The sequence below is a fragment of the Spea bombifrons genome, chromosome 1 (assembly GCF_027358695.1).
Source record: "Spea bombifrons isolate aSpeBom1 chromosome 1, aSpeBom1.2.pri, whole genome shotgun sequence".
Classification (NCBI taxonomy): domain Eukaryota; kingdom Metazoa; phylum Chordata; class Amphibia; order Anura; family Pelobatidae; genus Spea; species Spea bombifrons.
This window is the reverse complement of record NC_071087.1, coordinates 44,134,382-44,149,389: the sequence shown is the minus strand read 5'-3', so window position 1 is coordinate 44,149,389 and position 15,008 is coordinate 44,134,382. Positions and strand designations below refer to the sequence as shown.

Genomic DNA, 15,008 nt, shown 5'->3' with positions numbered 1-15,008 from the left:
TGTTGTGTTTTAGCTCTCACAATCTTCATTTCTGTTATTATGTAATTTTTTTTTGTAATTTTTTCTTCACTTGAGAGACTTTTCATGAGCAATGATAGTGACATATGTGAGGGGGCTACTGTTGTTATTTTTCTTATATGACTAACTTATGTTTTGTTTCCAAATTCATAATGTGTGTTTTTTTTTTTTTACTATTGTTATTCCAAATTAAAAGAAATGCCAAGGAAAACATGAATATGAATTTGATTAAATATATTTGGTATAGTTTTCCAAGTACAGGTATCCCCTGCTTTTTCGAAAGTTCGCTTCACGCCAGTTCACTTTTCTGAACCTGTTTTTGGTGATGGTAAGAAATCCATAGATTCTTTTCACTTTTCAACAAAAGTTGGAAATAACGTCCATTGCTTTACTCACGTTATGCCATTTCAGCTTCCAAAAGGAAGGAACACTCTTTCCGATAGCAGGGTATGTCTGTATTAATTCTAGACAGGCATGCATAACTGATACTTATATTCAGTCTTTTTGTATTTTAGTGTCATCTGTGTTTAGATGACCATGTGTCTTAGATCACATAGGAGCACCTTATAACTTTACAATTCCAGTCGCCACAATTAGGGGTTCTAGAATGGTAAACATGTACTGAAATGATAGACTTTGACTGAACGTCTCTATTCCGTGTGATTGTTAATGAAGCTCCACATCCATGCAGCTGGAGGAGCAATGAAAAAAAAAAACTCCTCCTCAACGAGGCAGGTTTGGTGACTTACTTCACTCTAATACCTTTTCTGACCTAATGGTAATTGTTGATTGACAGTACGTTAGGGACTATAGGTGTGTATTCCAAGTTGTTGACTGTGATACAGCTGTAAACAGTAAAATGAGTAGCTGCTTTATATTTATTTTTATATTGCTTAGTTATATTAACAATGGTGTACAGTCCTTATAAGCAATATCCTTACACTGTAATTTTATTGTCTTAAGTGACCAAAAAAAAACAAAAAAACATTAAGAGCCCATGAAACTGCTGCCATTTTAATTTAGGAAAAATTTGTAAGTCTATATATTGTCTCATAGCAAATTAGATGATAACTGCATTGTACAGTTGTAGGGCCTATTCACCCAGGAATTTTCTATTGTCTATTCTCTCACTTATATTATAAGGAATACAAACAACATACTGTAGGCAAGTCATGTCCCTTTTTTTTATAGTATTCTTGCCAAAGTTCACTTTCAGCTGCCAGAAGCGGAATGTAAGCTTCAGTTTTATCCATTCTTATATTGTGTATAAAGTTAGAAAACCTCAGAGCAGTATATATTACGCAGGACATTCATATCTTGAAGTCTAAGACAGATATTTATTTTGGATAACTATAAGAACTGTTTTTTTTTTTTTTTTAATTAAATACAACAGAGAATTCAAAGTGCTCTGAATAATAAACACAACAGCAAGGCCGTAGGCAGTACATCTATGTGAATGTAATCTGAGTGAAAGTTCTGTACTTTCTCAGAAACAGAAATATATTGTTATAGTAAGAACCTGGGAACTCTCCGGGTCTCAGGGCCATTTTCTTCTTTCTCCAGGCAGAGGAACACTGTTTAGCCACACCCACTTTTCCACCTACCCTGCCCACTTCCTTCCATCTAAAGCCCTGACAATGGCTAGCCCCACCCCTTTAAAAAAACCCTCCCCCAGAAGAGGGAGACCTCTGTTTAACCCACTCCCCTGTATGTATGTAATATGACTACAAGGATGGGGTTATTCTAGAAACAGTATTTTACGTAAACTTTCTTTTTTTGATAATGTTGCGTGGATCTCTAGTATAAAAAGCATACTACGTTGATCGCATCTGCATAATGATTTTGTAAATTATTATTTACATAACTACACGCTTGGTAACACTGAAAAACAGATTCAAGTCTGATGGCTAAAACTCCTCCATCAATGTAAGTCAGGATTGTTTTTGCTGAGTATGCCAGAACCAGTTTGCAAGCACCTACTGTATTTAATGTAGTAATTTGCCATGATTGTGTATTCAGAATTTAGATTTTCTGTACCTTTACACAATTTACACAATTAGATATCGAGTGATCTTAAATTATAGTGTCTTGTTTGTTCACAATAGGATAAACAGTCTCACTGAGATGTTCTTTTTTTTCAAGTTGAAATTATAATGATAATTAGATCAAATCTAATTTTGGGCATTTTTTTTAGTGTTCACATTAAATGTGGTTTACCACTCATCATAAGCCTAATATTCAATTCACTTTAGTAATCTATTTGCCCTAGTATATATTTCAGAATGTATTTTTAATTCTTTGGTGTCCAGAACTTTACAACCAGTCCTATAAAAGATCTAACCATGTATACAGTATCTTTTGTTGCATAAAAAACATTGTTAATGATGATAAATCTAATTTGGCTGCAAAAAAGTGCCTTTAAAAGTTTAGTATTGAGGAGTTTAAGATTGGAAGTATAATTACTTATATCACTTACATAATACATATATCTCTTTACTTGCCCCTGTGGTCTCCTATTTATTGGAAGGCCTAAGAAGCTGTTGAAACACAGATAAATAACATCAATAAGGGCCTTGCTTTGATTGGATATTGCCTTTTGGTGGTTTTTTTTTGGACACCCCTGAGCATGTGTTGTACGCTGTTGGCGAACCTGTTTCTTACCCTATCAGTTTTTGTAGTATGGTTTTTTACCTGTCATTGTGTCATTTAGTTGCATAAATACTATGTTTAATACATAATCAAATATTTACGGTTTGTTCCCTTCTTAGTCAAATAACCTGAAACAGATCATGAACCCATACCATTTGTCTGTTAATCAATGGCACAATTTGTACATTTCAGATTTCTCGGGATTCTTGCTTTTGCAAATATAACTATCAATATTATACTTGGATTATGTACGCAGCTCTGACATCTTACTTTAAACATAATCAATTTACAGATTTTACAATAAGTACAACTGTTAACACTGCACTGTATTTCTCTACATAACAACTCAAGCAGCTGCTATGGATTTTTATATTATAATGAGCCACAATTGATGCATAGACATGCAAACCCAACAATTCACCACCATATGTCTTAGATTACCCACATCTACCGTATATTATACATCTACCGTATAATTTTACTAATACTACAGCTACACAGCTTCCCGAAATGTATAAAATCTTCATTCAACTGTTTTACCATTTCCTGTTTTTCTGTGAAAGGTGCTCCTCACCATCCATTGTTTGAGGTTGGGTGTGTTATGCCAAGTCCTAAAGGAACCTCTATGCGGAGTCGGGCCAATGCCCAGATGGGGATTTTCCCCCATGAGAGCCCCTTTCCCTCTGTAGGTTGAGCCCCGGAGTACTCTACGGTCGCCAGGACTTTGCTGCACCCACCCGAAACTCTTCACCAAAACCACTAGCGTGATAGAAGGTACACGGACTGACCACACGGTAGTAAATGGATACAACAAGGAGAAATCAGGAGCAAACTAAAAGGCACAGGTCGGGGATCAAAGTCTGAGTCTAGGTACCAAAGGGAAAAGCTGAGACAGAGTCAAAACAAAGCTAACGTTAAGGCAGACAGCAGTCAAGCAGGGTTAAAAAACAAGCCGAGGTCCAAAAACACCATGAAGACACCAAAACAAAGATAATGCTCACTAGATCTACGATTGGGTGCTGTGGGGTAAAGGCCAGGGGTTTAAATATTTAAATTTGGCACCAAATGGGAGATTGAGGAAAAACACACCAACAAAATGGCGGCTCCCGTGGAAGATACCAAAAACATGGCGACCACGCGATACGTCACTTCCGATTTCCTTCTCTCAGTCGAGAAGTCCTGATCTTGGAAGGAAGTGCAGCGTGAGAACACGTAACAGCTAAGTGTATAACAGAGAGGCTGTTTGAATGAAAGTAGTGTGGTATGTGAGATTATTATCTGGAGTCTTTCATCAGTGTTTAGGATTGCTTGTAGCTCCTTTGAGATCTTACGTAGGACTTTGTGGATTGTAGGTTACCACTAATGGTACTTGATCTCTTTTTTGTGTCTGCTGTTATTTTCTCTGGGGATATTAATAGCTTTATGTATTTGAGATTTTGAAGATGTTTATCCCAGTCCATAGAATCCAAACAAATGTGATTATATCTGAAGGTTTTGACTTTTGGTATGTCTGGCATGGAAACTGTGTTTCAGGTAGGTTGGTCTATCTGTTGACTTTTGGTAGAGTGGAGTCTGAATGGACTTGTTCTTAATATAAATGGTAGTGTCAGTTTTCAGGTTATGCTGGGATGGAAGGAATTGTAGTCTTCATGAAATCTGAAGAGTTTCTCTTCACTACCAGTCCAGAAGATTAGAATAGTGTCTAGCAAATGTATACCAGTGGTTTGGTGTGGCAGGTGGAAATGTAGTCCTCCTCCAGTTTTCCCATGAACAGATTAACATATTGTGGTGCCCTTCGATTCCCAATGGCAGTCCTCATTCTTTGTTTTGGAGATAAAAAAAATCCAGCCAGAAATAAGTAAGTTTTCCATTTCCTGAAATGAAGGGTCTTCCGGGGGTTCTCTCTTTGTGAATTTTGGTGAGCAAAAACAATGAGTGCACTTTGGGCACTGTTGGCACCTGACCTTCCACCTGTTGCCTGATCTTAAGCTGCAGTCCTTTTATGGTTTTCCTGAATTTTTTGATGTAGGTGTATCCTCTTGAAGTTGGACATATTGTGTGTCATCAGAGGGTTGTCTGTGTTCTTCTTTTATGCAATCCATAGTGTCCATAATAACCCCAGCACCCCCTTGTTTGCTGGTTTAATTGTAATGTCCTGGCTGTTCTTAAGTGATCTAATAGCCTTCTGTTCATGGTGGTTAGGTTGTCAGTCTGTTTGATTTGTTTACTGACTCTGTGTCTGAAGCTCTCTATATTTTGGTGAATTGTGAGGTTATACCTTGGTTTTGGAGTCCAAGAGGATTTGTTTGTAGATATTTTGTTATATTTTTTGAGATGAGATATGCACCAATAAAATCATACATTTTTTAAAAAGTAAGGAATTGTTTTACTTCCGGAAGGCTGACATATATATGACAAAGCTATCATAAAAAAAATTTTTTGTCTTAAAATGATTTCCTTTCACCCCTCCCATTACACAGAAAAATGATCCAATCCAATCAATAAATAAGACATTTAATAATAAGTTAGGGGTAACTTAATTGAGACAGTAAGTCATACAGATGCTCAGGACCGGTTAACGTGACTGTCCCCATGAATTTATAATACATAGGTAATGCTTATTGCTTTATGTTGCTATTAACACCATAAAATTGGTTTATTTAATGTATCTATTATTTTAGTCACCCAATCAAAAATATCAATAAGATTAGTTTGGCATAATCTTCCTCAAGTAAACCCATGTTGATCTTGAAATGTATGTGATTTTAGATGTTCAACAGTCCTATCCTTTAACATAGTTTCCATTATTTTCTCCACTAATGTAAGACCTACTGGCTTATAGCAGCCCGACCCCTCCTTAATTCCTTTCTTGTGAATAGGCCCCACATTTGCTGATTTCCAATCTTCTGGTACTACTCTTGTTAACAATGATTGCTTAAATAAATCTGTTAACAGTTTTGCTAGTACACCACTATACACTTTTAATAGGTTTGGGTGTATCCTATCAGGCCAAATAGACTTATTTGTCTTTACTTTAGACAGCTGAAGTAGAACTTCTTCCTCTATAAACTTACATGTATCAAATTACTCATTATTGTTTTTTCCTGAGCTCTCTTTCCTTCATTTTGATCCGTAAAAACTGAACAAAAATACCAATTGTCTTTATCCTCTTTTTTTTAATCTAATCCTTGTTTTACGTTCCTTTTCTCATTTATGTATCTAAAATAATGTCATCTCTCTTTTTTACTAAGATATTTTCACTTCTGCGTGTGCTTTGGAATATCTTACAACTGGCTTTATCTCTTTCTGACTAATCTTTTAGATCTGTCTACCTTTCTCACTTTGGACTTTTTTAAACTTTTAGTTTTTTTTTTTTTTTACTATTGTGGCCACTTCTGCGGAGTACCACAGTGTTTTCTGTTGCTCTTACTGACAAGCTTAATACAATTTTCTGTTGTCTTCAATAATTCAACCTTTAAATAATTCCATTTCTCAGGGACTCCTTTTAAACTGCTACATGCAGATAATGACTCTTTTGTACATTTTCTAATTTTAGAAATGTTGTTTTTGTGTGGTGTGAGTCAATCACTGTTCGTATATTAAACCACACACACACTGATGGTCATAAGGTCCCAAACTTTCACCTACAGTAATATCTCTGTAATGTGTGAGGAGAAAGAAAGTCATTTTAGGACAAAAATGATTTTTATGATAGCTTTGTCATGTATGTCAGCCTTCCTGAAGTAAAACAACTCCTTACTTTTAAAAAAAAGGATTCCAGTTCACAATCTCCATTTGTGAACACTAAATCTAATATGGCCTCCTTACGAGTTGGCTCCTCAATTACTTCTTTTATAGATAGTTCCAGTAGGGTGTTTAGAATATCTGTACTCGTGGCACAACCAGCTACTTTTTTTCCAGTTCACATCAGGAAGATTAAAGTCACCCATGATTATACCTTTCCAATCAATTTGATTTCAGCTATTTCCTTCATTAGTAGATGATGTAACTTTTCTACTCGTCTAGGGGGTCTATACATTATACCTACACAAGTCTTCTCCTGCATGGATAAATTAACTAGATGAGCCATGTATTGCAACTGTCATCATGCATCCTAGCAAATAATGCTGGATTTTTTTATGTTTTTGAAAACAAAGAATCACCTAAACTTCAGAAGTTCTTGAAACATATTAATATTATTTATTGATACAATGCATGCTGATGTTTATAATACATGTAAATGAACTGTCATAGCATTGTTTATTTTATTAGGGTTCCTGTGAACTCTTTAGGTTTGACCCAAAGTCTCCAGGTAAATCCCTTCTTCCCCAGGTCTTCGGGTCAGTTTCTTTTTTGGTTGGGTAGGCGGGTGATGTATAGTCACACCCGCTCCCTGTCCATGTCCTGCCCACTCCCCACCAATTTTTTACTGATCCATGCCCATGTCACTCTCTCCCACCAGTACATGCTGCTAGCTTTGTCCTCATGTGTTTCTTCACACATACCGGTAGCTAGCCCAGCTTCGCTTTAAGCCACCCCCTCCCCCAGAAGAGGGAGATCTCTGGGTAGCTTTCCCTGGAAATCCCACAATATGCAAGTTGGAAAAAAATGCAATGCGGGTTGTAAATGCTTGTCTGAACTGTTTTCCATGTCACCTTATATATATATATACAATATATACATATTTAAGTATTATATTTATTAAAGGGAAAAAATGAAAACATAAAAACAGGAGACCTGGGACCCCTATAAATCAATAGTGAAATAGAGCTTAATGTAGGTTATGATTAAAAATGAAAGATTCTATGGCTGTAAAGCTACTGTATATTCTGAATTGTTCTTCAATACTAAAGAATATATAGAGCCTAAAATCCAGTATCATATTTTATTTAATCCTCTGCTAGTACTTTTTTCAATATACCTGGTATTCATTGTAAATTGGGCACTTAGATGGCTTAAAGTAGTGAGTGCAAAACAGAGAATCAAGCCAGGCTTTTATTAAAGCGATTCATCAAGCAATGGCATTTTATCCCTTGATACTTCTCAGATTCTATCTACAGCTAATGGTGAAATACAGCCTGCTAATTTTTATTGCAGAGGTTTGATAATGGAAGGCAACTTTAAAAATACAGATCGTGTCTGGAAAGCCAATTGAATAAATATGGATTATTAAAATAAATGCAATTTAGGAAGATAATGTTCATCCCAGGAGAAGAAGCAGCAGCTTCATAAAGGGAAGCAACTAGTGTTTAGTTGCGTAAGAAAATTTCATTAATTTTTTATTAATCAAAAATGTGTCACATTTTTCTTAATTTATTTTACATTTTCTGTTCATAACCATAATTTGAAGTGAGCAAATTAATCAAGAATAACTGCACATGTCACTTTCATTAAAACGGAAAGATATACATCAGTGAACACACATCCATTGGAAAAAATTGAAACATTGTCATCGCCAACCTTGTAAAAGGAAAAAACGTATTAAAGATATATGTAGTTTCTACATGTAGAGGCTTATACAAATTAGACAGGCTCCACTTAAAAAACTTATTAGGCTATGTCTTGTTTTTAAGCTGTTCTAATTTAAGATATGGTTTGGGGACTAAACTGTGTTCTAGGTTTGTTGACATTCCATCTTGAACTTGACTGCGTGAACAGAGTTGTGTGAGGTCTAGTGAATTCTTTTAAAGGACAGGCCACCAGAGACAAAGCGGAGGATTGAGTTTATACTAATCAATAGGCAACAGGACAGAAACTCATTAGTTTAGCTAAACCAAACAAGAGAAAAATGTCTTATTTCAAATGACAACAACTTTTACCTTTCTGCTAAGAGAGGTAGAAATTCAATTTTATTTCCCAAAGATTTGTTGTGCAATGACTAGGAACAGTGAACATCATTAGTGCACCAAAGGTGACAAGGGTTAATGTTACTATGGCAGCGGGACCACATATTGAGTGTCATGTCACCTCTATAGCCTAAGAATTGTGCAGCTATAGCACCATGCGAAGTAAGCGGAGATCTTTGCGAATCATAATGCTATCATAATTCATTGTTTTCATCTAGTAGATATCCATCTAGCTATTTGTCTATCCATCTATCTACACTGCAAATATATATATATATATATATATATATATATCTACATAAACAGAATTATGTTTTTGCTAGTTTTTTTTAAGACATATATATGATACGCTGAAATATAAATACTAAGATACTGAATGTTATTTATCGAGCGAACAAAGAAGTTCAAAAGAAGGGGTAGAAAGGAATCAAAAGGCCAATATTCTAAGTGAAGATGAGGAACAAGATGTGAAGGAGAGAGTAAAAGCTGTTAAGATCTAACACAAGATAAAAAGATGGGGACCAAAATGATATCCTAAGATGTCGAACAAGGTGTAATAAAGTTAATAAGTGAAAAATCTGACCAAACAGGATAAAGCATAAAATACCAGTGCAGGATTTGTAAAAGAAAAATCAAAGCAATGAAAGTTAAGGAACAGAGAATTAGATAACCAATGGAAAATGCAGAGACTATAAACCACTTCGCATATGCCAAAAACAAGCATTATCAAGATCATGTCTTGCAATTTATCAGTATTAGAACAGTTACACAATGTTACTTGTCTTCCAAATGATCACCATATATGTATCTATAGGCTAACACACACTCACGATAACACCATAAACTGCCACACACACATGCTAACACCAAATACTAGTACACTCTTGCTAACACCATAAAATAACATACACCTTAACGCATTCTAACACCATACTTGGCACCCACCCACAAACCTCTACACACTAACATCACATGCTTACAAACATCAACCTTACAGTAATGCACAGACACGCTAAAACTGTACACTAACAACATACACACTCAGAGGGGTAAATCGAGTATTTGGCACCCGGGATAGATCATGAATATGGCACTCCCCCACTTTAAAATGTAAAGTCCTCCACAAAAAATAGAAGCAGCCTCTGAAGCAGCCTGTGTGTTCCACCTCTGCTACTGAAACAGCCTTACTGTGCCACCTCTGCCTCTTAAGCACCCTGCATGTGCCAACTCTGCCCTTTACCAGTCTGCATGTGCTACCTTTGCCTTTTAAGCAGCTTACCTGCGTCACCTCCGTCCCTTAAGCAGCCTGCCTGTGCCACATCTGCCCCCTAACAACCTGCCTGTGCCATTTCTGCCACAAAAGACTCATACATTCATTCACTCACTTAACCTCCCCCACCCCCTTAACTCACCTGCATATTTCACTGGTCCTGAGGTCGTCCGAGCAGCACTAATGCAGCCTAACTTGAGCCTGCAGCTTACCGCTGTGGAGCCCACACCCTATGTAAGGAAACTCTCTTTTCCTGCCCATGAGAAAGATGTACAGGCAGTCCTGCACACACACATATATAATAGAGGAATCAATTTATTATAGCTGACTTGCACAATCACCTTAAAAGAGATGAACACGCTACCTCTATGACATGCCTGACAACACAAACCTATTAGATTTGAAAATTTGTAATGTATGTTTTATTCAGCACAGATCATCCAGTTGAACATGTTATCTATTTATTACTGGGTTATATGAATCCTCCAGTTAAAATAACTGTAGGGGTTTTCCTAAAGCAAGATTTGGCAGGAGAGTTTGCAGGTGAAGTGATTTTTCCACTCCCCAACTTAATTATTCATGAAAGGCCAAGCATAGTGACCTATTCCTACAAGGTGGGCTGAGCTGGTTCTGCATAATGCAAAAGTTCGATAGATAGATATGTATTTTGGGGACATTGTTTCTTTTCTGGCTAAATGTTGTCGTTTACATTTAAATTAAATTGCTTTTATTTCAATGCACATTCATTGCCTCCTGACCCCCTCCCTCACTGACCTCCAACAACCATAAGCCTTCCCCTTTTTAACATAAAAATGTTGTATTTATCTATTTCTTTCCCCTTGTAGTTTTCATGAAATACCACAAGCACTCTGCAAGCCATCATCTTGAGACAAGCGCTAACCCGCCCATCCCTCTGTTCGTTTAATTACATTGCCTTTTTGCATCCTGAAACCACTTACCCCTAATTACTTCTACACAAATGGGGCCCTTATAAGCCCACCATTCGAGCCCGGAACCTTGTGTAAAAGTACCATCAGTATAGATGGCAATCGTGGCATTGTTCTCAACTGCTGTTGTGTTTTTATGTGTAAATGTATATTTGTCACGTATGTGTTTAACTACCCCATTAATAAATAAGGGATAATAATAGAGAAAAACTCTTAAATATTTTAGTAGATCTATCAGAACTATCCTTGACATCGCAAAGACATTATACACATACCTGGGAAATCTGAGCTCTGGCTACCTTGGGCTTTCTCTTGCCGGATGTGGCCAGGACTGCCCACAGACATCAGCCGCTCGGTGGGTGGTCCCGCTGACATCAGTGGATGGAACCGCTGACTTCGGTGGGCAGTCCCCATGCGTTAAGGGTGTTCTCGATTACGTTGGGGGGCATTCTCGATGATGTTGAGATTGTTCCCGCTGACATCACGGGAAACACCCCCATTTAAAGGGGAAATGGGTGTGACCTGAAGTATTTGGGTGTTGACCTGGAGAACCGGAGAAGCGGTGCAGATCCCAGGTTTGACTATAAAATTATTAGTATTAGTATTAGCAACTTGATAAAGACCTCATCGTGAGGTCGAAACGTTGTTGTTCGTCTCCTTCAATAAATCTGCCTGATGGAACCCTTGAGTGCCTGGAGCCTTTTTCTATAAAATTATTAGTATCATGTTGCTTCGGAGCTGCAGTTAACTGCAATGTAATTAAATAATCCCATTAGACTCTAGAGCGTTGAAATATTTTAACTTGTTATACGCAAGATCATTAAATTGCAACACATGCTCTGCTTTGTGTAATTCATGATTTTCCTAAAATTCTATTTACTGCAGTTTGTTTTTGGCAGTCAGAAGATATGTGCTAATTTTCAGGTGCTTAATCACGTGTTTTACATTCTATATACTATTCAAATTGTGGATGTTGAAATGCATTATTCATCAGATCACAATAGATACCAAAACCTTTCTGTTGAGTGGAAAAAAATAAATAAAAATAAATGATGAGTAAATGAAATTATCATTTCTCACAAAGTGAAATTTTTCTTTTCATATGCTTTCATTGCAGAATATCTTTTTTCTGTTTTTCTTATCTAATATATATAATTTTACCTTTATTGTGGAGGCTGAAGAAGAATATGAAAATAAATCAACAGTCAAGGATTAGGGGATAGGAAGGCTAAAATGTATTTCCAAAAGCACATTTTTGTCTATACATTTTAAATATTGGTAAAAAAAATTAGATGTTAGAATGTACTATATATTGACACATTAGTTTCATATTCAAACAAGTAAAAGCCACTGCTATTCATCATCGCTTTTGGAGCAATACTTTAGATCTGGTTTAACATTTAACCTACATATGTCAGTAGCAAATACAACTAAATATATTCAACCTAGCCATGCTTTAAATTGAATACCAAAATTTCTAAGGATAAGCTAAGGTATGCATCGCTTCCTGATTCCTTACCCATGGTTATATAGGCTCCGTCATTTACATATGCTTTAGAAACATACGTTAAGCAAAGCATAGGGTTGGAGGTACAAACAAGAGCTGAGTCTCGGGATCCTGAACAGCGTACAGCCAACTCTCATTTTAGGAAGATATGTTTTTTTAATGAAGATCCAATTTGATAATTGTAAAAACTCAGTTAAGTGGAAGAGATCTTCTTAATAAAATGCACTTTTAATATTAATGAGTGAATGGAGTATGCAGCTTGGTTTTTGACAGCTTTGTACCAGTAAACTAACATTGCACCCAATTTAACCCTAAGCACCATTACAATGGTTTCAAAATGTTTCCAACCTTAGTGTTTTAAGAACTGTGATCCCATCAATTTGCAAACTCCAAAATACATCATAGCAAACAGAATTTTATGGCACGTTTTGTCAATCTAGTATGGGTGTTCTTTTCTGCTTTAAATATCTCAAATATCTGGTCCTTGATCTGGTCTTAAATTCACATTAGACTTATGTCTATCAATAAAACATCATCCATTTTATGGTTTCCTTGTGGATTTATTGATACTGTATCGGAAACCTCCCCTCAAAAGTAAAAAATATAAATATTAACTATGTATTATAAGCAAACAATGCCATGTATACTAATTAGTAGTAGATATATAACATCCTATCTTTCAATGCCATTTCTAATACAGAACAGGTCCATACAGTACCATATGTAGTCTTTAATGCTGCCTTATATATTCTTATTAAAATATTATTTCCCGTTTTCTGTGCACATATCTGCTGCCTGCAGACATAAGCAATGGCTGATTTGGCTTTATATTTCTTATTACTCTGTAGTATTAAGTAATAAAGTGCTGGACTGGAACATTCCAGCTGATGATTTAAGTATCTCACACAGAAAGGGGATTTAAATGCCCCCTATTTTCTATTATTAAAATGTCAGATTAGACTTTGACCCACGGAAAGCTCTGTCTCCATAATTATAAATGGTAGTCTCTGAGGCAGCACTTGTTTATCCTTACAATTGATTATCCTTGAAACATGAAAAATAAATGTAATTCAAGAACTACATAAATCTTTACTAGAAAAAAAAAACCATAATAGACCTGACCCATCAGGGGTTGTTAGTTCCCTCGCGCAGAGGAAGTTTGCCTCTCATTTCCGTTCTGGACTGCCTTTTTGGGTGGGGCCAGACTGATATGTAGATATTTTTCTCTATAATGGCACAAAAGAGCTAAAATCTGAGATGCTCTCCAGCGGGGACACACCATAACGCAGAGTGTGAAGTGGCTATCTATGGAGGAATGCTGCCTATGACCCCAAGAACACCATCCCCACCGTCAAACATGCTTTGGGAGTGCTTTTCTGCTAAGGGAACAGGACAACTTCACCGCATCAAAGTGACAATGGATGGGGCAGTGTACCGTTAAATCTTGGGCGAGGACCTCCTTCATTCAGTCAGGGCATTTAAAATGGGTTATGGATGGGTATTCCAGCATGACAATGAGCCAAGGCAACAAAGGAATGTCTCAAGGAGAAGCACATTAAGGTCCTGCAGTGGCCTAGCCAGTCTCCAGACCTTAATCCCATACAAAATCTGTGGAGGGAGTTGAAGGTTCGAATTGCCAAACATCAGCCTCGAAACCTTAATGACTTGGAGAGGATCTGCAAAGAGGAGTAGGACAAAATCACTTCTGAGATGTGTGCAAACCTGCTGGCCAACTACAAGAAACGTATGACCTTTGTGATTGCCGACAAGGGTTTTGTCATGTTTTGCAAACGGGTCAAATACTTATTTCACTGAGTAAAATGCAAATCAATTTATAACTTATTTGAAATGCGTTATTCTGGATTTTTTGTTGTTATGTATTTTTCAGTGAGCAAACGTACAAAATCAGCAGGGGATCAAATATTTCTTTCCCTCACTGTAGTTACCGCTGTTATAAAAGACATCTGTCTTATTCAAGTCCTCTACCGATACCAAGAAGCATTTGTATGTAACCTTCATGCACATGATCAGTAGCACTTCAATTGAAGTCATTACAGCAGGTATTAATCAAGTTAGTTGAACATCAGTGTTCAGCTAGTGTACATGCAATTAGCTGGCACTACGAAATGCTTTCCTCAATACGCACTCCAGTATGCAATTACCAGGGAATAGGGCTGGAGTGATCCTTTAAATATAATATGCTGTTTATAACTATAAACCTGATCATGGTTAACAAAGCTCATTAAACATGTACAGTAACTGCTTCACTTTAGTAGGTACTTCTATCGGAGAAACTACCACCCATGTTTCTTAGTTTATCCGCAGTAAATCCAGTGTTTCATATAGTTAAGCGTCATATTTTTTAACTGGACCTCTGACACAAAGTATAAGCTGATGTCAGAAGCACCATACGTGAAACCAGCATTTTATTCCTGTAGATGGGTGATACAACTGACTACATCAGATCTTAATTACATAAATCACTATTCTCAAAAAGATTATACAGAATAAAGTTTATGACCTAGATTTCTTAGATTTCTAAGTACTAAAGTGAAGTTGCGTTCTGTCTGATATAATGGCCACTACAAACCAGCAACTTCATCTTTGATAAAAGCAATATAGAGGGCAGTAGATTAGTAGTTCATATATTTCAAGTGTGATTTCCCATTTAACTAACATAAAGAGCCCCCACAGGAAATTAATAGAAAACCCTAAAGGTAAGTTTTCTACAGGTATACAGAACATAGTTAAATACTTAAATGTCCAATACC

General features: G+C 36.5%; 1 protein-coding gene across 1 annotated transcript in view; it reads right to left on the bottom strand.

Moving 5' to 3' along the window:
• Nucleotides 1–15,008, bottom strand: part of LOC128485413 (bifunctional heparan sulfate N-deacetylase/N-sulfotransferase 4-like) — a 110,349-nt gene that overhangs the window by 19,181 nt on the left and 76,160 nt on the right. The gene's annotated exons all lie outside the window — the stretch shown is intronic.